The sequence below is a fragment of the Panulirus ornatus genome, chromosome 8 (genome assembly GCF_036320965.1).
Source record: "Panulirus ornatus isolate Po-2019 chromosome 8, ASM3632096v1, whole genome shotgun sequence".
Lineage (NCBI taxonomy): Eukaryota > Metazoa > Arthropoda > Malacostraca > Decapoda > Palinuridae > Panulirus > Panulirus ornatus.
In genome coordinates this window covers 49,152,255-49,177,446 of record NC_092231.1, presented here as the reverse complement: position 1 = coordinate 49,177,446, position 25,192 = coordinate 49,152,255, and the positions used below count along the sequence as shown (strand labels likewise).

General features: G+C 40.0%; 1 non-coding gene across 1 annotated transcript; it reads right to left on the bottom strand.

Moving 5' to 3' along the window:
- Nucleotides 1-1,027: 1,027 nt before the first annotated feature.
- On the bottom strand, nt 1,028-1,100 carry TRNAK-CUU (transfer RNA lysine (anticodon CUU)). Its single transcript has one exon. It is a non-coding gene; the product is annotated as a tRNA-Lys (tRNA).
- Between the last annotated feature and the right edge of the window lie 24,092 nt (nt 1,101-25,192).

Sequence of the window (25,192 nt, the reverse complement as noted above, 5' to 3'; positions counted from 1 at the left end):
CTCATTTACGCACTGGACTTCTCCAAGAATATACTTCAGGAATATCAGGAAGGCATAGTTTTTCTTGTCACAAAACATCTGATAGAGATTCTGATATGTGTAACACCTTTCATCATTTCTTGCTATTTCAATGTGAGTCATCAGTTCAACCCACTGCTGCAGTATTATGACAACTGCTGATTCAGTTGACAGCCATCGAGTCTGGTTTAGCTGTATAGATTTCATTGGAGGTTGACCATCACTGGCAGAGTAGGAGAATCAATTATAGGTTTCTCTGATGATAAAATCCAGGTTCCTAGGGAGACACTCTGCTGCAGCACGAGACAACTAGCAGTAGAGAATGACACACACACACACACTTGATCAAGATCACATGAGGAACTTCTAACTTGAGTGTATCATACACTCCACTGTTAACACCTGTCATCACAGAAGCATTGTCGGGGATAATTGCAATAAGGTTTTGTAACTCCAACCCATTATTTTTAAAAGACTTCTTGATGGGATCACATATCCCATTAGCATTACAGTCAGTCAGCTCAACAAGGTCCAAGAAAGTCATTACAATCTTATTCTTACTTTCAGAATAGAACTGGACAACAATACCCAATAATTTCGTTACAGTAATATTATTACTCTCATCAGTTAAGAAGCTACACTTCTGACTGCCCATATCACTTTTCAAGTTGCTGTTAAAATGCGGGGTAAACACATTGCTCACAACTGCACTACACTTCCACCTTTTTAACCTGAAATTCTTGCATTCTTTACTGTTTGCAAATCCTGCTTTGCAAAGGTTACTGAGATGATGAACAACACGTAATGTACAATGTTCAGCAGTGAACAGTGACACATTTCCTTCAGCCTCCCGTGCATCATCACTGACTGTTTCAAACAGAATTGTTGTTTGTCTTTCAGTACTTAATAACTCTTCAGATGTCTTGTGTTTAGCAGATTGGTAGATCTAGACGAGCGGTGGGTGGTATGTTCAGAAGCTGTTTCATGTTACATCATAGAAAACTGTTACCGCCCAACGTGGGGCTCGAACCCACGACCCCGAGATTAAGAGTCTCGTGCTCTACCGACTGAGCTAGCCGGGCTTATATAAAACCTTGTTCGTGTGTATGTGTGTGTCTAAGCGAGGTTAATAACCACCATCATTAACCCCTAACAACGCTGTATTATCAGCGATAACGTTCAATAACTGACCTGAGGTCACATGATAGATACATAAGGGGATCCGACCATGACCTTATCAACGTCCTGAGACCCCGGCTGATGTGTCAGGTTAGATAAGAGGCATAACATCCTCTCTGTCTGATGTTGTGAGAGTAAGACACTAATGGTTAGGAGGCAGCAAGTGTGTCTGGAGACACTCTCCTCTCTGTCTGATGTTGTGAGAGTAAGACACTAATGGTTAGGAGGCAGTAAGTGTGTCTGAAGACACTCTCCTCTCTGTCTGATGTTGTGAGAGTAAGACACTAATGGTTAGGAGGCAGCAAGTGTGTCTGGAGACACTCTCCTCTCTGTCTGATGTTGTGAGAGTAAGACACTAATGGTTAGGAGGCAGTAAGTGTGTCTGAAGACACTCTCCTCTCTGTCTGATGTTGTGAGAGTAAGACACTAATGGTTAGGAGGCAGCAAGTGTGTCTGGAGGCACTCTCCTCTCTGTCTGATGTTGTGAGAGTAAGACACTAATGGTTAGGAGGCAGCAAGTGTGTCTGGAGGCACTCTTCTCTCTGTCTGATGTTGTGAGAGTAAGACACTAATGGTTAGGAGGCAGCAAGTGTGTCTGGAGACACTCTCCTCTCTGTCTGATGTTGTGAGAGTGAGACACTAATGGTTAGGAGGCAGCAAGTGTGTCTGGAGACACCCTCCTCTCTGTCTGATGTTGTGAGAGTGAGACACTAATGGTTAGGAGGCAGCAAGTGTGTCTGGAGACACTCTCCTCTCTGTCTGATGTTGTGAGAGTGAGACACTAATGGTTAGGAGGCAGCAAGTGTGTCTGGAGACACTCTCCTCTCTGTCTGATGTTGTGAGAGTGAGACACTAATGGTTAGGAGGCAGCAAGTGTGTCTGGAGAAGGGTAGTAGGTGGTGGGGCCAAGCCGAATGTGTTGATCAAGTAAAATATGTATCATAACGGTTGGTTGGTTGGCTAGTTAGTGAGGATTTAGGCCCATCAACTGCCAAGGTCAATAGACACGTGAACTGCAAGTTACAACTATCATGTCAATAGTCTTTAACTCCTTCAGGTGTTAATGATAATTCCAATACCACATACACTATATATACCTGGCCCTAGACCCTTACATGGGTACATCATTGATTATATCATAGAACTGGTCTCCCTCGTACCATAATGATTTAAGACCAGTAGGTTTCCCTCGTACCATAATGATTTAAGACCAGTAGGTTTCCTTCGTACCATAATGATTTAAGACCAGTAGGTTTCCCTCGTACCATAATGATTTAAGACCAGTAGGTTTCCCTCGTTAGGGAAAATGATTTGGTAAACAGAGAAGAGGTAGTAAAAGCTTTGCGGAAGATGAAAGCCGGCAAGGCAGCAGGTTTGGATGGTATTGCAGTGGAATTTATTAAGAAAGGGGGTGACTGTATTGTTGACTGGTTGGTAAGGTTATTTAATGTATGTATGACTCATGGTGAGGTGCCTGAGGATTGGCGGAATGCGTGCATAGTGCCATTGTACAAAGGCAAAGGGGATAAGAGTGAGTGCTCAAATTACAGAGGTATAAGTTTGTTGAGTATTCCTGGTAAATTATATGGGAGGGTATTGATTGAGAGGGTGAAGGCATGTACAGAGCATCAGATTGGGGAAGAGCAGTGCGGTTTCAGAGGTGGTAGAGGATGTGTGGATCAGGTGTTTGCTTTGAAGAATGTATGTGAGAAATACTTAGAAAAGCAAATGGATTTGTATGTAGCATTTATGGATCTGGAGAAGGCATATGATAGAGTTGATAGAGATGCTCTGTGGAAGGTATTAAGAATATATGGTGTGGGAGGCAAGTTGTTAGAAGCAGTGAAAAGTTTTTATCGAGGATGTAAGGCATGTGTACGTGTAGGAAGAGAGGAAAGTGATTGGTTCTCAGTGAATGTAGGTTTGCGGCAGGGGTGTGTGATGTCTCCATGGTTGTTTAATTTGTTTATGGATGGGGTTGTAAAGGAGGTAAATGCAAGAGTCCTGGAAAGAGGGGCAAGTATGAAGTCTGTTGGGGATGAGAGAGCTTGGGAAGTGAGTCAATTGTTGTTCGCTGATGATACAGCGCTGGTGGCTGATTCATGTGAGAAACTGCAGAAGCTGGTGACTGAGTTTGGTAAAGTGTGTGGAAGAAGAAAGTTGAGAGTAAATGTGAATAAGAGCAAGGTTATTAGGTACAGTAGGGGTGAGGGTCAAGTCAATTGGGAGGTGAGTTTGAATGGAGAAAAACTGGAGGAAGTGAAGTGTTTTAGATATCTGGGAGTGGATCTGTCAGCGGATGGAACCATGGAAGCGGAAGTGGATCATAGGGTGGGGGAGGGGGCGAAAATTTTGGGAGCCTTGAAAAATGTGTGGAAGTCGAGAACATTATCTCGGAAAGCAAAAATGGGTATGTTTGAGGGAATAGTGGTTCCAACAATGCTGTATGGTTGCGAGGCGTGGGCTATGGATAGAGATGTGCGCAGGAGGATGGATGTGCTGGAAATGAGATGTTTGAGGACAATGTGTGGTGTGAGGTGGTTTGATCGAGTAAGTAACGTAAGGGTAAGAGAGATGTGTGGAAATAAAAAGAGCGTGGTCGAGAGAGCAGAAGAGGGTGTTTTGAAATGGTTTGGGCACATGGAGAGAATGAGTGAGGAGAGATTGACCAAGAGGATATATGTGTCGGAGGTGGAGGGAACGAGGAGAAGAGGGAGACCAAATTGGAGGTGGAAAGATGGAGTGAAAAAGATTTTGTGTGATCGGGGCCTGAACATGCAGGAGGGTGAAAGGAGGGCAAGAAATAGAGTGAATTGGAGTCATGTGGTATACAGGGGTTGACGTGCTGTCAGTGGATTGAAGCAAGGCATGTGAAGCGTCTGGGGTAAACCATGGAAAGCTGTGTAGGTATGTATATTTGCGTGTGTGGACGTGTGTATGTACATGTGTATGGGGGGGGGGGGGGGGTTGGGCCATTTCTTTCGTCTGTTTCCTTGCGCTACCTCGCAAACGCGGGAGACAGCGACAAAGTATAAAAAAAAAAAAAAAAAAAAAAGGTTTCCCTCGTACCATAATGATTTAAGACCAGTAGGTTTCCCTCGTACCATAATGGTTTAAGACCAGTAGGTTTCCCTCGTACCATAATGATTTAAGACCAGTAGATTTCTCTCGTACCATAATGATTTAAGACCAGTAGGTTTCCCTCGTACCATAATGATTTAAGACCAGTAGGTTTCCCTCGTACCATAATGGTTTAAGACCAGTAGGTTTCCCTCGTACCATAATGATTTAAGACCAGTAGGTTTCCCTCGTACCATAATGATTTAAGACCAGTAGGTTTCCCTCGTACCATAATGATTTAAGACCAGTAGGTTTCCCTCGTACCATAATGATTTAAGACCAGTTGGTTTCCCTCGTACCATAATGATTTAACTGGCCAGTAGGTTTCCCTCGTACCATAATGATTTAAGACCAGTTGGTTTCCCTCGTACCATAATGATTTAAGACCAGTTGGTTTCCCTCGTACCATAATGATTTAAGACCAGTTGGTTTCCCTCGTACCATAATGATTTAACTGGCCAGTAGGTTTCCCTCGTACCATAATGATTTAAGACCAGTAGGTTTCCCTCGTACCATAATGATTTAAGACCAGTTGGTTTCCCTCGTACCATAATGATTTAAGACCAGTAGGTTTCCCTCGTACCATAATGATTTAAGACCAGTAGGTTTCCCTCGTACCATAATGATTTAAGACCAGTTGGTTTCCCTCGTACCATAATGATTTAAGACCAGTAGGTTTCCCTCGTACCATAATGATTTAAGACCAGTAGGTTTCCCTCGTACCATAATGATTTAACTGGCCAGAAGATTAACTGGCAGGCCGGGCAGGCCAGGGTTGGAATTGAAGTCTACCTGGAGTCACGTGACTTCAGTTTATATTGTCTTCCGCTGCTTAAAGACAGACGAAAGACCAGCAGCTACACACTGGGTATATGTCTTTGCTCGCTCTTTATATAACAACTTATTTTCACATGTTTACAAGTAAATGTTATATCAAAATAAATTCTCAATGACGTTATACATGTCCTACTTGATCAACTTTCATACATATCTGCACCCTGGCCTCCAGGTACTCGTATTGTTGTTATACAATTATCAAATTATTAACATTTGATCATTCTGATAGCAATCCATTGAGAAAATACTGTTATATCACCTATATTCCCTGGTGATCAATGATCGGAGTAACCGGCTGTTTCTGTCTATCATCATTACTTCATTTTCAATATAATGCGTTGTATCAGGTACATACAGTCGCCACAATATTACCCACACATGGAAGATGTCACTGCCTATCCAGCCAAGCCAGGAGAGCTATAACCAGGGAAGGTGTCACCTGGTACCCCGCTGGTCCGGCCGGCTGTGGCAAGATTTGGCTGGAGTCAAGAACAAATACCTAACTAAGGTTGTTTACCCAGGCCACCTCCCCTGCCTGCCTGCCCGACCACACCTGGGAAACATAAGCAACAGGTGAAGACACACACCCTGTACCACCTCACTGGCTACGGTGGCAGTCTTCGTCACTCAGGTAAGAGTCGTCGTGACCGGTGTTGGGAGGAGACCGTCTACTGTTGACCAGCCTTACGTATACAGGAGGTGTGGGGTGGGTGGGTGGAGGTCGGGTGGTCAACACACAATGTTCTCGGGATCGTCAGAAGGAGGAGGAGGAGGGTTCCTGGTAGTTAGTGGAGAGTTCAACGTGCCGGAGCTCCTCAGTGCTGTCTGTAGTTGGTCGTGTGTAAAGGCTGGATCATCTTCTGTCATGAGAAACAATGTTTGTAAGTTACTGTATACAATTGTTATCCGTTGCTGAATAATGATTATCTGTTGTGAGAGTCACCAGGTCTGCACTTGACATTTTCTCAGAAACTATCATTTTCTGTACAGTTATGTTATTGTTATGTTCACCAAGTCTTCTCTTAGCAGTTATGATTTGTGTCAGATTAGCTAGGTCTTCACGTAACAGTATTGTTGTTGTTGTTGTTGTTGTTGTTGTTGTTGTTGTTGTTGTTGTTATCACAGTTGTTGTAGTTATTCTTTCTATTACGGGTCCTCGCTTCTACACAGCCGTTTTCAACTTGCCTAACAGGGAATTTCTTGTTTAGATATTCGTCAGGTCCTTGCCTGGCTCGGGCCCTTATCATATGGCCTCTGTAACACGTAAGTATGTATATCTGTTGTTGAATTTACTTGCTATTAGCAAGAAATGTCATTAAACCAGAATCTCTACCATTCGGTAAAACATACAAACCACGATATTTGCAACATGATAACATGTTTGACCATCAGCAGGTAAGGTCATCAAGCCGCACCATACATACGTCAGACAGTAACATCAGTTGTATAACAGGATGTATATATGTTGTTGGATTTAAGGGCTATCACCTAAAGGTCATGAAGCCAGAATGTGAACCATAACCACTTACAAGTGGAGTCCGGTAACACCTTTTATTGCATTATGTCTCAAACAGAATACAGTAGTCAGTTTCATACAAGTATTCTGCACTTCAACTGATTAATGCTATGATAAGGATGAAGAGAATTACAAACCATGAATACTCATTGTAAGGATCGCATCAAGGATGAAACATATATAACTAGAAGTGTTGAGGAAACAAAGATGGTGAAATACCTTGACCCGCCCGGGATCAGTAGCACCTGTGGCAATGGACACACCTTTGTAATGCTTGATCACTTACAACTGATCAACTTTAATACGAAAGTCTTAGGTATCGTCCCTCAGAAGAATGTTTTACAAATATCTACAGAAGACGTATCTGTGTTAGATAGACGCCATACCTAAGAAAAGGGGCGTAATAGTATATAGTTTGTTACGAAAATGAAATACTCCTGCCTTAAACTAGTTCTCTTGTGTTGTTTTTCTTTTAAATCCCCAGAGGAGAATATGTTCTGTTATTTATGAAAATAAAGATTTATGTTTTTATCACTTTTTTAAATTTCTTATAATCTTTACTGATTCTGGCTGAAAGGCATTGGTTTAAACAAACATTAAAGTTCAACGCAATACATAGTCCTTATAAACAAATAATCTATCAGAACAACACTATGTTTCATTAGATTCCTTAAGTCTTCTGTAACATTTTGAAGTACATAACATATTCACCAGTCTCATCTAGTGCACCACTCTCTTCACCCCAACATTCTTCTGAAAACATCTACAAATCTTCACCTTTGCCTCCATAAGATAATTTTATTATACTTAGTCGCTGTCTCCCGCGTTAGCGAGGTAGCGTAAGGAAACAGACGAAGGAGTGGCCGAACCCACCCATATACGCATGTATATACATAAACGCCCACACACGCACAAATACATACCTATACATTTCAACGTATACATACAAACACACACACAAACATATACGTATATACCCATGTACATATCCATACCTGCTGCCTTTATCTATTCCCATCGCAACCCCAGCATATATGAAAATAACCCCCCCCCCCTACCCCCAGCACGCGCGAGGTAGCTCTAGGAAAAGACAACAAAGTCCACATTCATTCACACTCAGTCTCTAACTGTCATGTGTAATGCACCGTAACCACAGCTCCCTTTCCACATCCAGGCCCCACAGAGTTTCCATGGTTTACCCCAGACGCTTCACATGCCCTGGTTCAATCCATTGACAGCACGTCGACCCCGGTATACCAGATTGTTCCGATTCACTCTATTCCTTGTACACCTTTCACCCTCCTGTATGTTCAGGCCCCAATCGCTCAAAATCTTTTTTCACTCCATCCTTCCATCTCTAATTTGGTCTCCCACTTCTCCTCATTCCCTCCACCTCTGACACATATATCCTCTTTGTCAATCTTTCCTCACTCATTCTCTCCATGTGACCAAACCATTTCAAAACAGCTTCTTCTGCTCTCTCAACCACACTCTTTTTATTACCACACATCTCTCTTACCCTTTCATTACTTAATCAATCAAACCACCTCACACCACATACTGTCCTCAAACATCTCATTTCCTACACATCCACCCTTCTCCGCAAAACCCTATCTATAGCCCACATCTCGCAAACATAGAACATCGTTGGAACCACTATTCCTTCAAACATACCCATTTTTCCTCTTCGAGATAATATTCTTTCCCTCCAACATACACATTCTCCAACGCTCCCAGAACCTTCGTTCTCTCCCCCAACCTATGACTCGCTTCCGCTTCCATCGTTCCATCTGCTATGAAGTCCACTCCCAGTATCTACAGCACTTCACTTTCTTCATTTTTCTCCATTCAAACTTACCTCCCAATTGACTTGTCCCTCAACCCTACTGAACCTAATAACCTTGCTCTTATTCACATTTACTCTCAGCTTTCTTCTTTTACACACTTTACCAAACTCAGTCACCAGCTTCTGCATCCGAATCAGCCACCAGCGCTGTATCATTAGCAAACAAGAACTGACACTTCCGAAGCCCTCTCATCCGCAACAGACTGTATACTTGCCCTTCTCTCCAAAACTCTTGCATTCACCTCCCTAACAACCCAATCCATAAACAAATCAAACTACCATGGAGACATCACACAACCTTGATGCAAACAGACAATCACTAGGAACCAATCACTTTCCTCTCTTCCTACTTGTGCACATGCCTTACATCCTTTGTAAAAACTTTTCACCGCTTCTAGCAACTTGCCTTCCACAGAGGATCTGTATTCACCCTATCCTATGCCTTCTCCAGATCCATAAAGGCTACATACAAGTCCATCTGTATTTCTAAGTATTTCTCACATACATTCTTCAAAGCAAGAATAATAGTAATATTGAAAATAATAATGATAATAGTAATGACAATGATAATAGTAATGATAATGATATAATGATAATAGTAATAATAATGATAATGATAATAATAATGATAATAATAATAATAATTATCCCTGGGGATAGGGGATTAAGAATACTTCCCACGTATTCCCTGCGTGTCGTAGAAGGCGACTAAAAGGGGAGGGAGCGGGGGGCTGGAAATCCTCACCTCTCGGTTTTTTTTGATTTTCCAAAAGAAGGAACAGAGAATTGGGCCAGGTGAGGGGGTATTCCCTCAAAGGCCCAGTCCTCTGTTCTTAATGCTACCTCGCTAATGCGGGAAATGGCGAATAGTTTGAAAGAAAGAAAAGAATAATAATAATAATAATAATAATAATAATAATAATGATAATAATAATAATAATAATAATAATAATAATAATAATGATAATCATAATAATACCAATAATAATAATAATAATAATTATAATAATGATAATAATAATGATAATAATGATAATGATATGATAATAATAATGATGATAATAATGATAGTAATAATAATAATAATATTTATAATGATAATAATAATGATACAACAATAATGATAAAAATGATAATAATAATAGAATTGATGATAATAATTATAATGATAATGATAACCATATAATAATAATACTAATAATAATGATAATGATAACAATAGCGATGATATTAATGATAATATCAATATCTATATTTTAAACTATTTATTTATTATACTTAACCACCGTCTCCCGCTCATCCTTCTTCCCTCCACCTCTGACACTTACATCCTTTTTGTCAATCTTTCCTCACTCATTATCTCCATGTGTCCAAACCATTTCAACACACCCTCTTCTGCTGTTGACCACTTTCACAAAGGTTACTACGTATTTACCCAATTTCGACGTCATTTGAATCACGTAAATTGCTGGACGAAGAAGTACTATGGCGACGGTTACCATGACGATCGTACCAAATATTCAGCAATCCAGCTCAAAACTGTTACTACAACGGCGCCTCCAGCCAACAGTCTATAACAGAAAATCAACCTGAGTGTTGCAGCAACGATGAAGACTTCCTCGATGAGGCCCCCAGGAGAGAAAGGACCCTGAAGGTGTTGTTGGCATTCACTGTGCCATAGTCTCCAAGATCACTGCTTCTCTGAACACAACTGACCATACAGAGATGCTGACCTTTGTGACCATCTTTACGATGAGTACAGGAATGCCAGTGAGCATCATCTTTGCCACCTCCACGACAAGTACCACAACTATCTCATCCAAGAATATTCTATGGACTTTCTGTGTGACCTGCACAGCGTAGTCAGCCTTTCTAATGATAGGAACCATTACCTCCACCACCACCATTCTCACGAGGATGATGAACACTAAGAGGAACATAGTCACCTGGAATATGAGTTCCCGCACGATATTCCTCACAACTCTCCGCACAAGACCTACGAGCCATCTTATTGCGCTCACTACCACTGGCTCCATCACGCTCAAGAACTCCTGTTCGAGAACGAAGCAGGTGACTACAATGACCCAGATGGTGTAAAGTGCCAGGCGAACACTCTTACGAAGACATGAGAGAAACACACGCCTGCACATACCCACAAGGTACAACAATGCCGGTGCAAAATATGGGAGGGTAACCAATGACCAGGTGGAACCACTGCGCCATGGTAGCCAGTCCAGGAGCATGAGCAGCATTTCCTTAGGTTTTGTTGATCCAATGTTTGGCAGGACACGATGAACGTTTTTGTACACACTGCGCATGATGATGGATGATCTGTTTTTGTTTTAGTGAGAAATGGTTGGTGACATGTTCTCTTAATATCCCGGATAAAAAATATAGTTTGGTTGTAACCTTCGTATGGTTGTAGTTATGTTTTTGTATTGTCTAGAGTAGTTATGATAATACTTGTGGTAGGCATGAACATGTGCATATCAAGGATGGTTAATCCTGTTTAAATGTAGGGTAGTTATGATAATCTTGAGGATAGTAAAAGGCGTGTGTTTTGATAGGGAAGTGTAGTGTGCTATATAGAGTAATGTAAATATTTGATGATATGTGTATGGGAAAGACGTCACCATCTTTTATCACACACGAAAGATCACTACTGCTGTAATGTACGTAATGTACAGTAATGATAATGCATAAGTTAGATTGCTGAAAATAATTGTATGGTATGAATGGTAAAGATGACAGTGATCAAAATTCCAGTAAATTTATTAATGAAAGTGATAATTATGCCACTGGTGGGGATTGGTAACTGTGTTAAGGGAATGATAACATTTCTTAGTAGCACCTGTGGCAATGGACACACCTTTGTAATGCTTGATCACTTACAAGCGATGAAATTTGATACGTAAACCATGGGTATTGTTCGTCAGGAGAACAATTTACAAATATTTATAAAAGACATATATATGTTAGATATATCTTTATCCGAGACGTGTAACACTTGTGTGGATGGACACACCTTTGTAATGCATGATCCATTACACTAAATTATATCTTCGCTATACCCTCTTCTTCACTACGCCGTTATTTCTACCATACCATCATCATTGTTCTCTTTGATGTTCACTAGAAATAGTTCTTATCTTCACTACATAATCATTCTGAATAAACTTTACCCCTTGATAACCCTTATCTCTACTACATTCGTATCTTCACTACATTCTTTTCTTCACTACAACCTATCTTGACAATATCCTTATCATCACTATACTCTTCCTCACTACACTCTCATCTTAACATCATCCTTCTGTTTACCGAACTTAGTTCAAAGTCTGACTTGAACGTAGCTTTGGAAAGTTTGTGTTCCTCATTGTGTTACCCTCTAATTATCATTGCAAAGGCAATTGTCACTACTCTCTAACTAAACTCTTATCGTTACTACACTCTCATCATTATCATCACTTCTTCATGTTCAATACAAAATCTCAACATATATATTCATCTTCACTACAGAATAATTTTCATTGGACCTTAATCTTCATTACTCCTTGTTTCAGCTACATTCGTATCTTCCATTCATTCTTATATCTTATATTAGTTACATCTTTACAATATCTTTATATCTTCTCTGTTCCGTGTTTTGAAAAATTGAAAATGAGAGTAAAGGATTTCCGGCCTTCTGCTCCCTACCCTTTTAGTCGCCCTGTACGACACGCAGGGAATACGTGGCAAGTATACTTTCTTCCCTATCCCCAGGGATAACAGCATCTGGTGTTCCCAGACGGTCACCCATCCAAGTACTAACCAGACCCAACGCTGCTTAACTTGACTGATCGAACGATATATATATATATATATATATATATATATATATATATATATATATATATATATATATATATATATATATATATATATACATATACGAGACTGAAAATGAATTTTCCACATAACAAAAATGGAAGCGCCGGGGTTTGAACCCGGGTCCTCTCGCATGCCAAGCGAGTGCTCTACCACTGAGCTACGCCCCCAAGAACATTTTCTGGCACTTAGTATTACATAAAGCACTGAGATTACCACGGCAAAATACTGCTTAACCGACCGTTGCCGACTAGCCGGCAAAATAACCACAGGGTAAGTCTCCATGTTCCTGTCGTAGGAGGAGGATCGCCAGAAGCTTCTGGAAGATTTCAAGGACGTCTTGGTGGACCTGACCCTTTCAGATAAGGTCGAAAACCCCAATTTATTGTGAAGATCTTCACTATAACGTTGGACGAACACACTGAATGTTGCACACATGTGATGCGGACAAAATGAAAAAAGATAAAGACAAAAAATATGTCTGGTGTGGGTCTCGAACCCACGACCTTGAGTGTGTCAGACTCACGCTCTACCACTGAGCTAACCAGACAATAGAATATACGTCTGTTTCTTCAATATGAATTAATGAAAATCTTTGCGAGGCAGCGTTAAGAAAAGAGAGATGTCTTTGACGAAATCTATATTGCTTGGCTCTTTCTTCTGTTCCTCATTATCGAAAGTAAACATACAGAAGGATATATATATATATTTTTTTTTTGCTTTGTCGCTGTCTCCCGCGTTTGCGAGGTAGCGCAAGGAAACAGACGAAAGAAATGGCCCAACCCACCCACACACACATGTATATACATACGTCCACACACGCAAATATACATACCTACACAGCTTTCCATGGTTTACCCCAGACGCTTCACATGCCTTGATTCAATCCACTGACAGCACGGCAATATATATATATATATATATATATATATATATATATATATATATATATATATATATATATATATATATATATATGTATATATATATATATATATATATATATATATATATATATATATATATATATATATATATATATATATATATATATATATTCAATAATGGATGGAACTTGGCTCCTAAGGTGATTTTGTTGATGGAGTGGGACCTCCAGCCATTCTGTCCACCTTTTTCCTTTCTAGACATGTGGTGGTGCATTGGGTAGTGTGGCAACCTTCGTCTTCATCTTTTTGGGTGCAGGCTTGCAAACCTCGTGGAGTAGTTGTGGGGTTTGCTTCTTTGCTGCACCCGACATAGCCATCTGGGCGTAGCTATCTACCCGGGCTGGTGGGTCAGCCAGCATAGCTACACGCTCACTCGGTACCTGGGCTGGTGGACGAGCAGCCATCCTTTCTTCCATGGCTACAGTCTGCCTAACGACCTGGGGTTGTGGAGCTGCCATCCTTACTACCACCCAGGTTGGTTGGGCAGCCTTCTTTCGTTTCTTTGCTACACCCTTCTGGTTGGGCTGGTTGGGCAACCTTCTTTTTCCTCTTCTTCCATACAACCTGCCAACCGAATTCGTCTGCTGGTGGGTCCGTTTCTTTCATGGATACAACCTCTGTAGCCACTTGGGCTGGCCGGTCAACCTTCGGTTGTAGGTAAAAGTATATATATAGAATAATGTGGTTATCATCAGCAGCCAGAGGCCATTCCTCCCTCCTTGCCTGCAGAGTTCTTGATTTTCTGGAAAGTTCTACGAGATTCTGGTAAGATAAATACCATTGAGAGGACGTTGTTAGGGGACAGTCAGGTTCAGTTTAGAGTTTGTTGTGGGATGGTCCTTTTACTGTGTCGTATCAGCCAGATGGGTATTTCTTTTACTGATTTTCGTTAAAGTTTCTGTTTTCTAGAGGCATAATGTAGAACACTATTTTCCCTGAGTTTATCATTTTTCTTGTTATAGTTTGATTATGATCATTAGTTTTGTTATTGTTGATTTTCAGATATTTGATGTTATCTTCGTGTTTCCCGTGGAAGCGTCTGACATCTTGCTAGAAGACTTTCTGGTCACAATATTTCTGCACTGGGGAGTTGATCGTATTCTTTTATTGCAGGTTTTGTTATTATCTTGCTTTACATTAAGGTCTACTGGAGGTTTTCCCAATGCTGGTTGAACATATGTCCAGTAACAGGAGATGGCGTAAGATACAGTATTGATGAAACTTATCTATCTATATACCTATCTAAATATCGCTCTATCAATCTATCAATCTAACTATCTATCTATCTATATATCTATCTTTATCTGAAAGTCAACAATAATGAAATCATTGATATATGAAGTATAACAATGTCCTCTCAATGGCAATTATCTCACCAGAATCTTCTAGAACCTTCCAGAAAACTATGAACTCTGCAGGCAAGGAGGGAGGAATGGTCTCCGGCTATTGATAAAACCATATTATTCCATATATATGTTTACATATACATATTTATGTATATATATGAATGTACATATAACGTACAGAATAATGCCGCCATCATCAGTATCGAAGAAAACTGAAAAGATGAGGTCCCACCGAGATTCGAACTCGGATTGCTGGATCCAAAGTCCAGAGTGCTAACCCTTACACCATGGGACCTGATAAGAAAAGATGTGATTTCATCTAAATGTTTTACATATAATCAACCAGAGGCCATTCCTCCCTCCCTGCCTGCAGGGTTCAAGGTTTTCTAGAAGGTTCTCGAAGATTCTGGTAAGATCATTACCTTTGAGAGGTCGTCGTTAGGTGACAGTCAGGTTCACTCTATGGTTGGTGTTTGTAGTTGGTTGTCCGAGGATGTTGTTATACTTGATCAATTTTGTAATTGTTGACTTTCAGGTAGGAAGTACTCATTTACGATGCATCCTTGTACTCACAACAACCTTATGAGTCACTTCAAGATTTATCTTCACTACAACTTTATCTTCACTACACTATTAAGGTTGAAGTCAATGGTCACATTCACTACAATCTCAACACGACTGGTCTTATACCTAACCCATATTATCACTACATCCATGTACATGTATTTCTTGCAAAATAACGCAGATATCAATGATTTCTGTGAAAGTTGACATATACAGCCTTACGTATCTATCGATCTATCTAATATCTGTTTTTTACCTATCTATCTATCTATCTATCTATCTATCTATCTTTCTAAATCAGAAAGTCAACAATAATATCATTAATGATACGTATAACTACGTCCTCTCAATGGCAGTTCCTACCCAGAATCTTCGAGAACCTTCTAGAAAACCTTGAACCCTGCAGGCAGGGAGGGAGGAATGGCCTCTGGTTGATTATATGTAAAACATTTAGATGAAATCACATCTTTTCTTATCAGGTCCCATGGTGTAAGGGTTAGCACTCTGGACTTTGGATCCAGCAATCCGAGTTCGAATCTCGGTGGGACCTCACCTTTTCAGTTTTCTTAGAAACTGATGATGGAACTGAGCTATATAGTTGACCTTCGATGGACATATATTTCTTATGGCCCACCATTTTATTTAAGTATGAAGATCTCACGGCAGAGAGGAAACGTGTGATATTCAAAATCAAAAGCCGCAATTGCCCTCATGGTAATGGTCGACATGTTTGCAGACAGATGACACAGACATGTGAGAAGTTAGACAAATATGGACGTTCCTGGTTGCTGTATAGCCTAGGTTTATTATCACTTGTAATGAAGGAGAAATGTTGCACATTATTCCACACCCTTTTATTTAGGCTAGGTTAGGCTAGGATGACTAGGGTCATTAACATAACAGAGCTGGGAAATGCATCATATCGGATCTGTATTTGTGCAAAATGGCGCAAGTTTGTGGAAGTGATTTACGCAATGCCGGAGAGAATCCACCTCCACCAGAAATAATGTCTCAGACCATACAATATCTGCTGTTGGACGAGCAGGGGACATTAGACCAATATATTCCTGTAGTTTACTGCTCTTCCCAAACACGCAGCAAGACATTCGTAAAAGCGTTAAACTGAACTTTTCCATCGGTTTTCATATCTTTAATTACTTACACCAGTTCCAACAGATGGAAAAAATCATTTGAAAAATCAGAAATTATTTGCCTATAAAAAGCATTTTGATCGATTGTACCAAATATTCAATTATTTCTGTACCCGACAAAATATTCAGTCACTCCTATATCCGACATTTTTCCTGCTGGCTGGTGCCGTTAAAGTCATATGGTAATTTACCGCAATTAGATTATAGATATATTCATCTATATGGAATGGCTCAGCGTGAAGAAACATATATATTTTCACTAAATCCTCCTCTTCACTACACTCCCATCTTCACTACATAGTTCTAACACAACATCTTGACTACACCATTGTATGACCACACTATCATATCATTGTGTTCTTATCTTCACCACAGCCTCGGCAAAATTGATGTTTTCTTTACACATCAGAGTAGATGGCCATCTTTATGATGACAGAGAACACACATAACATATTAAACCACTTATCTTTGGTCACTTTAATCTAATTTCTGCTGATAAAAACGAATTATAATGACAATCCTTGTGTTCTGTGACGGGACATTGTACGGGTGAAGGAACTGTTGTCAGGCACATGTATTAAACTATTGAGAAATAAACTTAACTGTATTAAAGTATTAACTTCACTATATTAGACTTCTCTATATTAAGCTATGCTAGGATATGATCAGTTCCCAGGTTATATAAGGGCGGGAGCTGGGACCGATAGCATCATTTGAGCTGTGACCTCTGTCGAGTGAACATCTCTGCTCCGCCTTGCAAGCTCTCTCAACCTTTCCTCGAACACTTTAATATAATAATGTTCACCAAGGAGGTAGGACGATCCTCCTTTGTCCAGGAGATGGAATTTGAATATGTCCATGTATTTGACATGGGCTATGGCTGTGTGGACATGGAAGTGGAATACACAGACGTGGAAGTGATGGATGGAGTGGAATTTGGCTGTGTGGATATGGAGGTGGAATACCCAGACGTTGAAGAGATGGATGGAGTGGAATTGGTGGAATACCCGGACGTGGAAGTCATGGATGGAGTGGAATTTGGCTGTGTGGATATGGAGGTGGAATACCCTGAAGTGGAATTGGAGGAAATGGAATATGGGTGAAGCTGGTATGAACGCCATATGGATTTGGTGAAGGTTGACCTCGTAATGTGTTGACGTAAAATAGGTCAACCACTGTGACCATGTGGCGGGGAGGGCCACATCCAGCAACCACGAAGCGAGCCCCACCACGGAGAAGTATCCTTACTGCATCCACGTACGAGAACCACCGCGGGATTGCCGTCATCCAGTACTCCTGCTATGCCTCCTACAAGAAGGCACTTCTTGCCAACGTGACACCACTCTCCGTCAACGGTCGCTGTGCAAAAGTGAAACCTCACCGTCCCACTGATGCTGACCAAGTGACCTCGCCCACTCAAGTGGCACTGCAGCCCACACTCCCTACCAGACCCACCATCCATGAGGAAATGCAGCCCACCCCACTTGTCAGGCCCACCTTCAGGGAGACATGGCAGGTCTCAAGACCTGTCAGGCCCACCATTCAAGACCGACTTGGTCCCCCAACACACGTCAGGCCCACCATTCAAGACCGACTTGGTCCCCCAACACATGTCAGGCCCAGCGTTCTAGACCGACTGGGACCAATAACACATGACATGTCCTACGTTACAGACCGACTGCACTCCGCTCCACGTACGGGCGTTAAAAGGCGTGTCGAGATGACACACGCTCCCCGTGCCAAAAGATTCAGTTGGTGAGGAACCTGAGTTCTTTCTTCCTGCTGGTGCTGCAGGAGAACACGGCCCTAGAGTGGACACTGGAGGTGTGTTTGTGTTTGTGTTTGGGTTATCACTGAGGAACCAACACCAAGACAACTTTAGTTTGGCCCCGCCAAGGATTACGTTAATCTAGCGGAAGTCTGGCTTTCTCCCAGTAGTGGATGATACATAATATCTACGTAGGGACGTTGAAAAACAAAGAAAGACAAAAAATGGGAACATTATCCCGCCCAAAAAAATACATAAATTTACGGGGATAATTTCCTTCGTCTTCAAAGAAAAAATGAAACTCTTCCGACGCTACCGTGCCTTCCATAAAGCAACCCTCAAAGAAATCACTTTCTACACAATGCACAAGGACTCGGTTAGCCAATCTTCATATGACTGGGGCTATTGTTCCCTCTGATTGATTCATTTTTCAAGATTAAGGAAAGTTATAATAAAAATATTGTATTGAGTTTCTCCGTTGGCGTCAGGGTAAACACCCATCCCCCCCGAAGCTTGGTTACCTTTCCGTGGTGGGGGGGACTTCATGGATTGGGCAGTAGCAACCATCGTTGGTTGCTTCTGTTCAATCCATGAACGAAAAACCAAGCATCTTGAGCGTAATTGTCGTATAAATTCACTTGGTGTCAAAACTGACGAGAAATCGGTTGTCTCAATTTTGTCAGAAATGTTTGTGCGTTTCGGCCTGATGGCGGGAGTCGGTTTGGCGCTGTGGTCATGAGGGAATACGAGGAAGATTGGCAACCGTCCCAGAAGTAGCTACAGTGAGGCCCAGCAGCTGTCCCTAATACTGTGGAAGGCACTCATGTAAGGTGTGCAGTGAGGCGCAGCAGTAACAAGGGAAACGGACAACCAAAACAGCAATCTTGATCATCAGGAGGCTATCCAATGCTCAGAGTAGATAAGGACGATTATTGTATGGCTTCGCTCACAGGATGAAAATCTTAGTATACAAGCTAGGCTTTTAAAGTGTCTCAAATCTATGGAGAATAAACAAAAATCTATGAAATTATTTCTTATAATATAGTAACCTGATCAAACCTTCCCGCTTGTTCATAGTTGCTGCCTGAAATTTGTCTTCTGATAGTTCTACAGTTTTTGTTTGTGTTTGTTATACTAGTTATTAACATAAGAAAATTGTAATATAATGATTAAAGAAAATTATAGTAATCATAATTTAGAATTGTTGTAGGTCAAGATTTGTACTTGAAGCGGAAGACCAAAATATGGTACGGGTCAACCATTCGTGAGTGTAAGCGACAGCTATTGATAGTTACTGGCTTTAATTTATGATCATTTATGATATCTATTTTCTACTTTTGTGTTAGCTGTTTTAAGTATTTGTTTTGTTTGCACACTAAAACTTCTCTTATATGTTATTGTTTCTTGGGAAATTCTAGTTAATCGAGACGTTCATAAAGAATTATTTTTGGTCAGTTTGTTTTGTTTGAACAGACATGCATGGTGGTAAGGGACAGAATATAAGTTACAGGTTTGGTTATATTTGTTATTATTAATTAGTATTTTTCTTTTCATTTCTATCATTAGCTGTTTAAAGTGTTTGTGTTGTATTTAGACAAAGTTCTTTTTCAAATCTTATTGATTACCACATGAAAGCTAGGCTCTATAAGTGTCAAGTAAACAATATGTGATATTTTGAGTTAAGTCGAGGTGCTATTTACCACTGGCGTTTAGATATTTGGGACCCTTGGGGATAGATTTGCCAAGATTATCACGGCCAAATTGACTGGATGGCAACCTAGGAGCTAGGCAGAATTGGATATCATAAAAACCCTAAACAGTTGGTGGTTCTTGGGGCCTACCCTCCATCCTCTTGTAACTACGCTGCTGATTAGCATTTTGTTCTTTATATTTTTCAGAGGAACAAGACACTTCTGCATCTCTGTAAAGTTAAGGACTCATTGAAATTAATTCTTCAGATATTATCTGCAGTAAAAGGTAAAGTTGACAAGTTACTTTGTTCTTCTTCATAATGGGTCTCCCCTGATGTTTTCAATTAATGTTTAGCCTACCTAAATTTTCCATTCGCACTAATATATTTGGATGGTGTACGCAGACTGTAATTTGAAAGGAATGGCCTCGCTGAGCCCCAAGATGACCCTGTTTAAGAGAATACTTTTATTGTGAAGTAAAAATGTCGTACAAGATGTAAATCATTTCCAAAGCTTTTCTCTTTTCCTCATGTTGCCACATTAAAGTATTTAGTTGAGCTAGTTTGTTTTTCCTTGAAACTGCATGAAATATTCATATGTGTGTAACTATGATTATTCCATTGATAATTTTATTTCATGGATTTTCCATGCTTTATGCTGATATCTATCTTCTTGTGTTTAATTATTTCATTCTGGTACCAGTTTTCACAACACATTATGTACTTTTGATTCTTATATTTGGTCTCCAGTTTATTCTTGCATTATGGCTTCACCAGTCTAGCGACAACAAAATTGGCTGTAATATTACTAATCCATGTAAACTGTTTCATTGTTTATCTTTGCTATGTACTGTACACCTCCAGTTGCCTTTTTTTTGTACCTTGCATCAAACCAATAATTTTCATATGTATTCCTCTCAGTGTTATTGTTTACCAGTAAATTAGTTTATGTACATGATTGCAGTCAGTTTTCTGTTAAGGTTATTATATTTTTATCCTGGACATTTTAGTGTTGTGTGTTCCATATGTTATCTTTAGCTTCTATGTTAGAGGCTATTTCTGTTTCTTATTTGATATATTATATATGGAGAGTCTTCCTACGATCATAATATTATGTTTGTATTAAACCATGTTCACAGCTCCCTTATCGACTGCCACTGTGGTGTTGTGTGTTTTAGTTATCAGTTTTGTTTCTTGAATTAGACCATCGTTGGGATATTGATTTAATGCCATATTTCTACTCCTTGTATATTTCGACATGAAGGATATTATATGGGAAATCTATACTGCCATAACCTTAACAACAATATTTTTTTCCCTTTACCATTGCTCTTACTACGTCTCTTCAGAAAACTAGTATAAAAATGGTATTTTCACTTTCAAAGTAATGTAATGACATAACGACTAAAAGATCTGATAACATACCAACCTCTTTAAAGCTAACAGGTGATCAATTTGAGACCTGTCATTCACTGGTGTAAAGTTAATTTTTGTGCAGTGTGTTATTTAAGGTTATACTCAGGCATCTGAAGAATTCACACGTATGTGTTAACTACAGGGAGGTAATGACCAGGTCATCTAACTACTAATTCCAGCTTATGGCATGTGTTCATAGTGCCAATTATATCAAAACGCACTACTACAATTTGTGCTTTAACTACAGTCAGTGGTATCACCTCCACTGTACATCACTGTCATCCACTGGAGACTACTCAGAACACTGGACGTACAGCAACCATTCAGAAAATAACTTACAACACTCCCTCACAAACACCTTCACCTCGAGCACAAATTTCCAATAAACAGCATTACAGAATGCGCATTTTCAGTCTTCACAAATAGATCATTCTACGCTACAGAACTGCAATGACAAACTAAAGATTTTGCAATTCAGTGCTAGTAATGATAAGAACAAATACACAAAAATTCTCAGCTAATTAAGAGAATGCAGTATCCTTGTAGTACTCATCTAAGAAGCTAGTCTCACATCCAGATCTCACAGCTGTAAGAAATAACAGACAAGGAGTAGGTACTCATAACACTTATTCACCAAACCATAATTTTCTCCACAACTGACACCATACAACAGCTCACAGACAACAACAATATCCTATAAACACAGTACTAGGTGCAAGATAATCAACATCTGCATACCTCCTCACTCTACATACCCCATAAGATACACTACCCAACAGCAGAACCTCGGTAAGATGCTACCATTATTAAAGATTTGAATGTCCACTTTGTTCAGCATTCACACTTATGATCTCTGAGGTGAATCTCTTCAACTGTAACTTCTCAGTATACTTAACTTATGCAACCAACCAACCAACCAGACTCCCAGTCCACCACCTCCTGCAGCTAACTTTGTGAAACAACATTCTGCTCACACCAGCATTACATGGAAGGATGCTACGGCAACCATCCTCTGACCACTTACCCATCCTGAGCACACTCCATCCAGCTCACCCAGTCAATACAAAAGACAGCTACCTGGGTCAGAGGAGTGCAACGTGACGACCACCTGAGTGCTGGATCACTAAACAGGCGTCACTAACCCTCCAGATACCCAGGCGGTTAGTACTGGTAATATACCTCCCTGGTTGTTAGCTTCCTACAAACTACTACCTACTCCCATAAATTACTCACATCGTAAAGTAAAGAAACCACCTTACACATGCACACAGGAGCGAAAACATATTTTACACTTACAAGGTTAAGAGACGGGGCAACACGAGTGTACAAATCCTTCCTCAAAAGACTCACGTGATAATGATTAAAGTGGTACACACACACACACACACACACACACACACACACACACACACACACACACAGCGGCGCCAGGCTGGAGGCGGGGCATCGTGACGTCACAGGCAAGTCCCTCCCCCCGCCAGATCCAAACATGTGTTGTGTCTGGTGATGGCGGTTCAAGATTTCCCACATTAATATTGATCTTTACATTATCATCCACTCCCAAAGTCACCTGGCATTCTTGTGTTTCAACAACAGACGTGATATATTCAACACCAGGCAAACATTGTACCATTATCTGATAGGTTAATTGGTGCACAATCAAGAACCAGTGAATTTCATGGCCGCCATAAGTAAGTAAGGAAGGTGACTTTAATGATGATAAATACGACCTGGTATGGCTGTGTCTACACACTACCGCCATCTGGTCAACATTGTACATACCAACATTTAAACTGTGACATTTAACCACAAGGTTTAAAGTCACTCATGAAAACGCGAACTTAAAATCTATCCATTTAAATCTACCATTCATCAATAAACATTTAAACACCGTCATTTGAACGTAAACCTTCCAGGTGCGTTATTTTACCAGAGTCCTTTAAGATACGTCATATAAACACAAAACTTAAATGTACGTTAAGTTTGTGCAAACCATCATTGAAACTCAAACTTTTAAATTAGAATTGTAATGAAAATGCGAACTTTTAACTCCGTCAAATTTCAGCTATTGTACAAAATGATTCACTTAATTGACAAATTTTAATGTCACTGAATTTAACGATATCCTTTGTGGTTCATCTCTGATACACAAACCTTTAAACTTTGTCTCTAGAACTGAACACAACTATTAAGTTTCATAACTGGAATGGAAATTTGAATAATCTATCAAAATTCGTCATATAACGCGAACTTTTAAATCCTTCCATTCAGTTGGGCCGTTACTTGCCCGGCTGCCATTCATAATATGTCCTTTTATATTGTATGTTGACTACGCTCTCATTCATTCGTCATTTGGATCGTCTCACTGATATTCCATTCATAAACTTCATTCCTAAAGCTTATTTTTGACCGCCATGTTGCTTCTTTAAGGTTTATAATTCTTTGTGTATTTAATAATAGAAGATTCAATGATATTTCTCGTTGTACTGGAATTAGAGTTAATAATGCCATCTCAGTTATTAACTCTAACTCAAGTACCACGAGAAATATCATTGAATCTTCTATTACTGAATACACAAAGAATTATAGTCTTAATATTAGTGATGGTCTATACAAATTGGATAACTTTAATGTTGATAAAATTTGTAAACAATTCACCTTCTTGTCCACATAATAAGTTTATGATGCGCTTGTTGTCTGTCTTGGACAATCACATGTTTACCATATGGCGTCCTAGCTACGTCTCTTCGTTGTATATCAACTGACTGTTATATTTCTCTCTTGTGTCTCCCATGATGATGTGAGTTTTACACGAAAGTGCACTTGGGAACTTATCGTGTTTCATTTTCCCCGTGTCTTCAAAGGAATATACTTGATCACGTGCAAAATAGTGATCCTTTCCAATATATATATTTATTTTTTCTTTCTTTTAAACTATTTGCCATTTCCCGCGTTAGCGAGGCAGCGTTAAGAACAGAGGACTGGGCCTTTTTTGGAATATCCTCACCTGGCCCCCTCTGTTCCTTCTTTTGGAAAAAAAAAAAAAGAGAGGGGAGGATTTCCAGCCCCCCGCTCCCTCCCCTTTTAGTCGCCTTCTACGACACGCAGGGAATACGTGGGAAGTATTCTTAATCCCCTATCCCCAGGGAAATATATATATATATATATATATATATATATATATATATATATATATATATATATATATATATATATATATATATATCCATCAGTATGTTTACTTTCGATAATGAGGAACAGAAGAATAAGCCAAGGAAGTAAATTTCGTCAAAGACATCTATTTTCTTAACGCTGCCTCGCAAAGATTTTCATTACTTCATATTGAAGAAACAGACGTATTTTCTATTGTCTGGTTAGCTCAGTGGTAGAGCGTGAGTCTCACACACTTAAGGTCGTGGGTTCGAGACCCACACCAGACATATTTTTTGTCTTTTTCTTGTTTCATTTTGTCCGCATCACATGTGTGCAACATTCAGTATGTTCGTCCAACGTTATAGTGAAGATCTTCACAATAAATTGTGGTTTTCGACCTTATCTGAAAGGGTCAGGTCCACCAAGACGTCCTTGAAATCTTCCAGAAGCTTCTGGCGATCCTCCTCCAACTGCTGGGCACATCAGAGTTAACATGGGCCGGACATCGGTTGTGGAACGACTTAATCTGCTTCCGGTAGTTAGCAGGGATGATAATGAGGGCTCTGACCTCATACCAGGTCAGCTTGGTTCCAGTCTATTGCTTAGTTCCAGTCTATTGCTTAGTTCCAGTCTATTGCTTAGTTCCAGTCTATTGTTTAGTTCCAGTCTATTGCTTAGTTCCAGTCTATTGCTTAGTTCCAGTCTATTGTTTAGTTCCAGTCTATTGCTTAGTTCCAGTCTATTGCTTAGTTCCAGTCTATTGTTTAGTTCCAG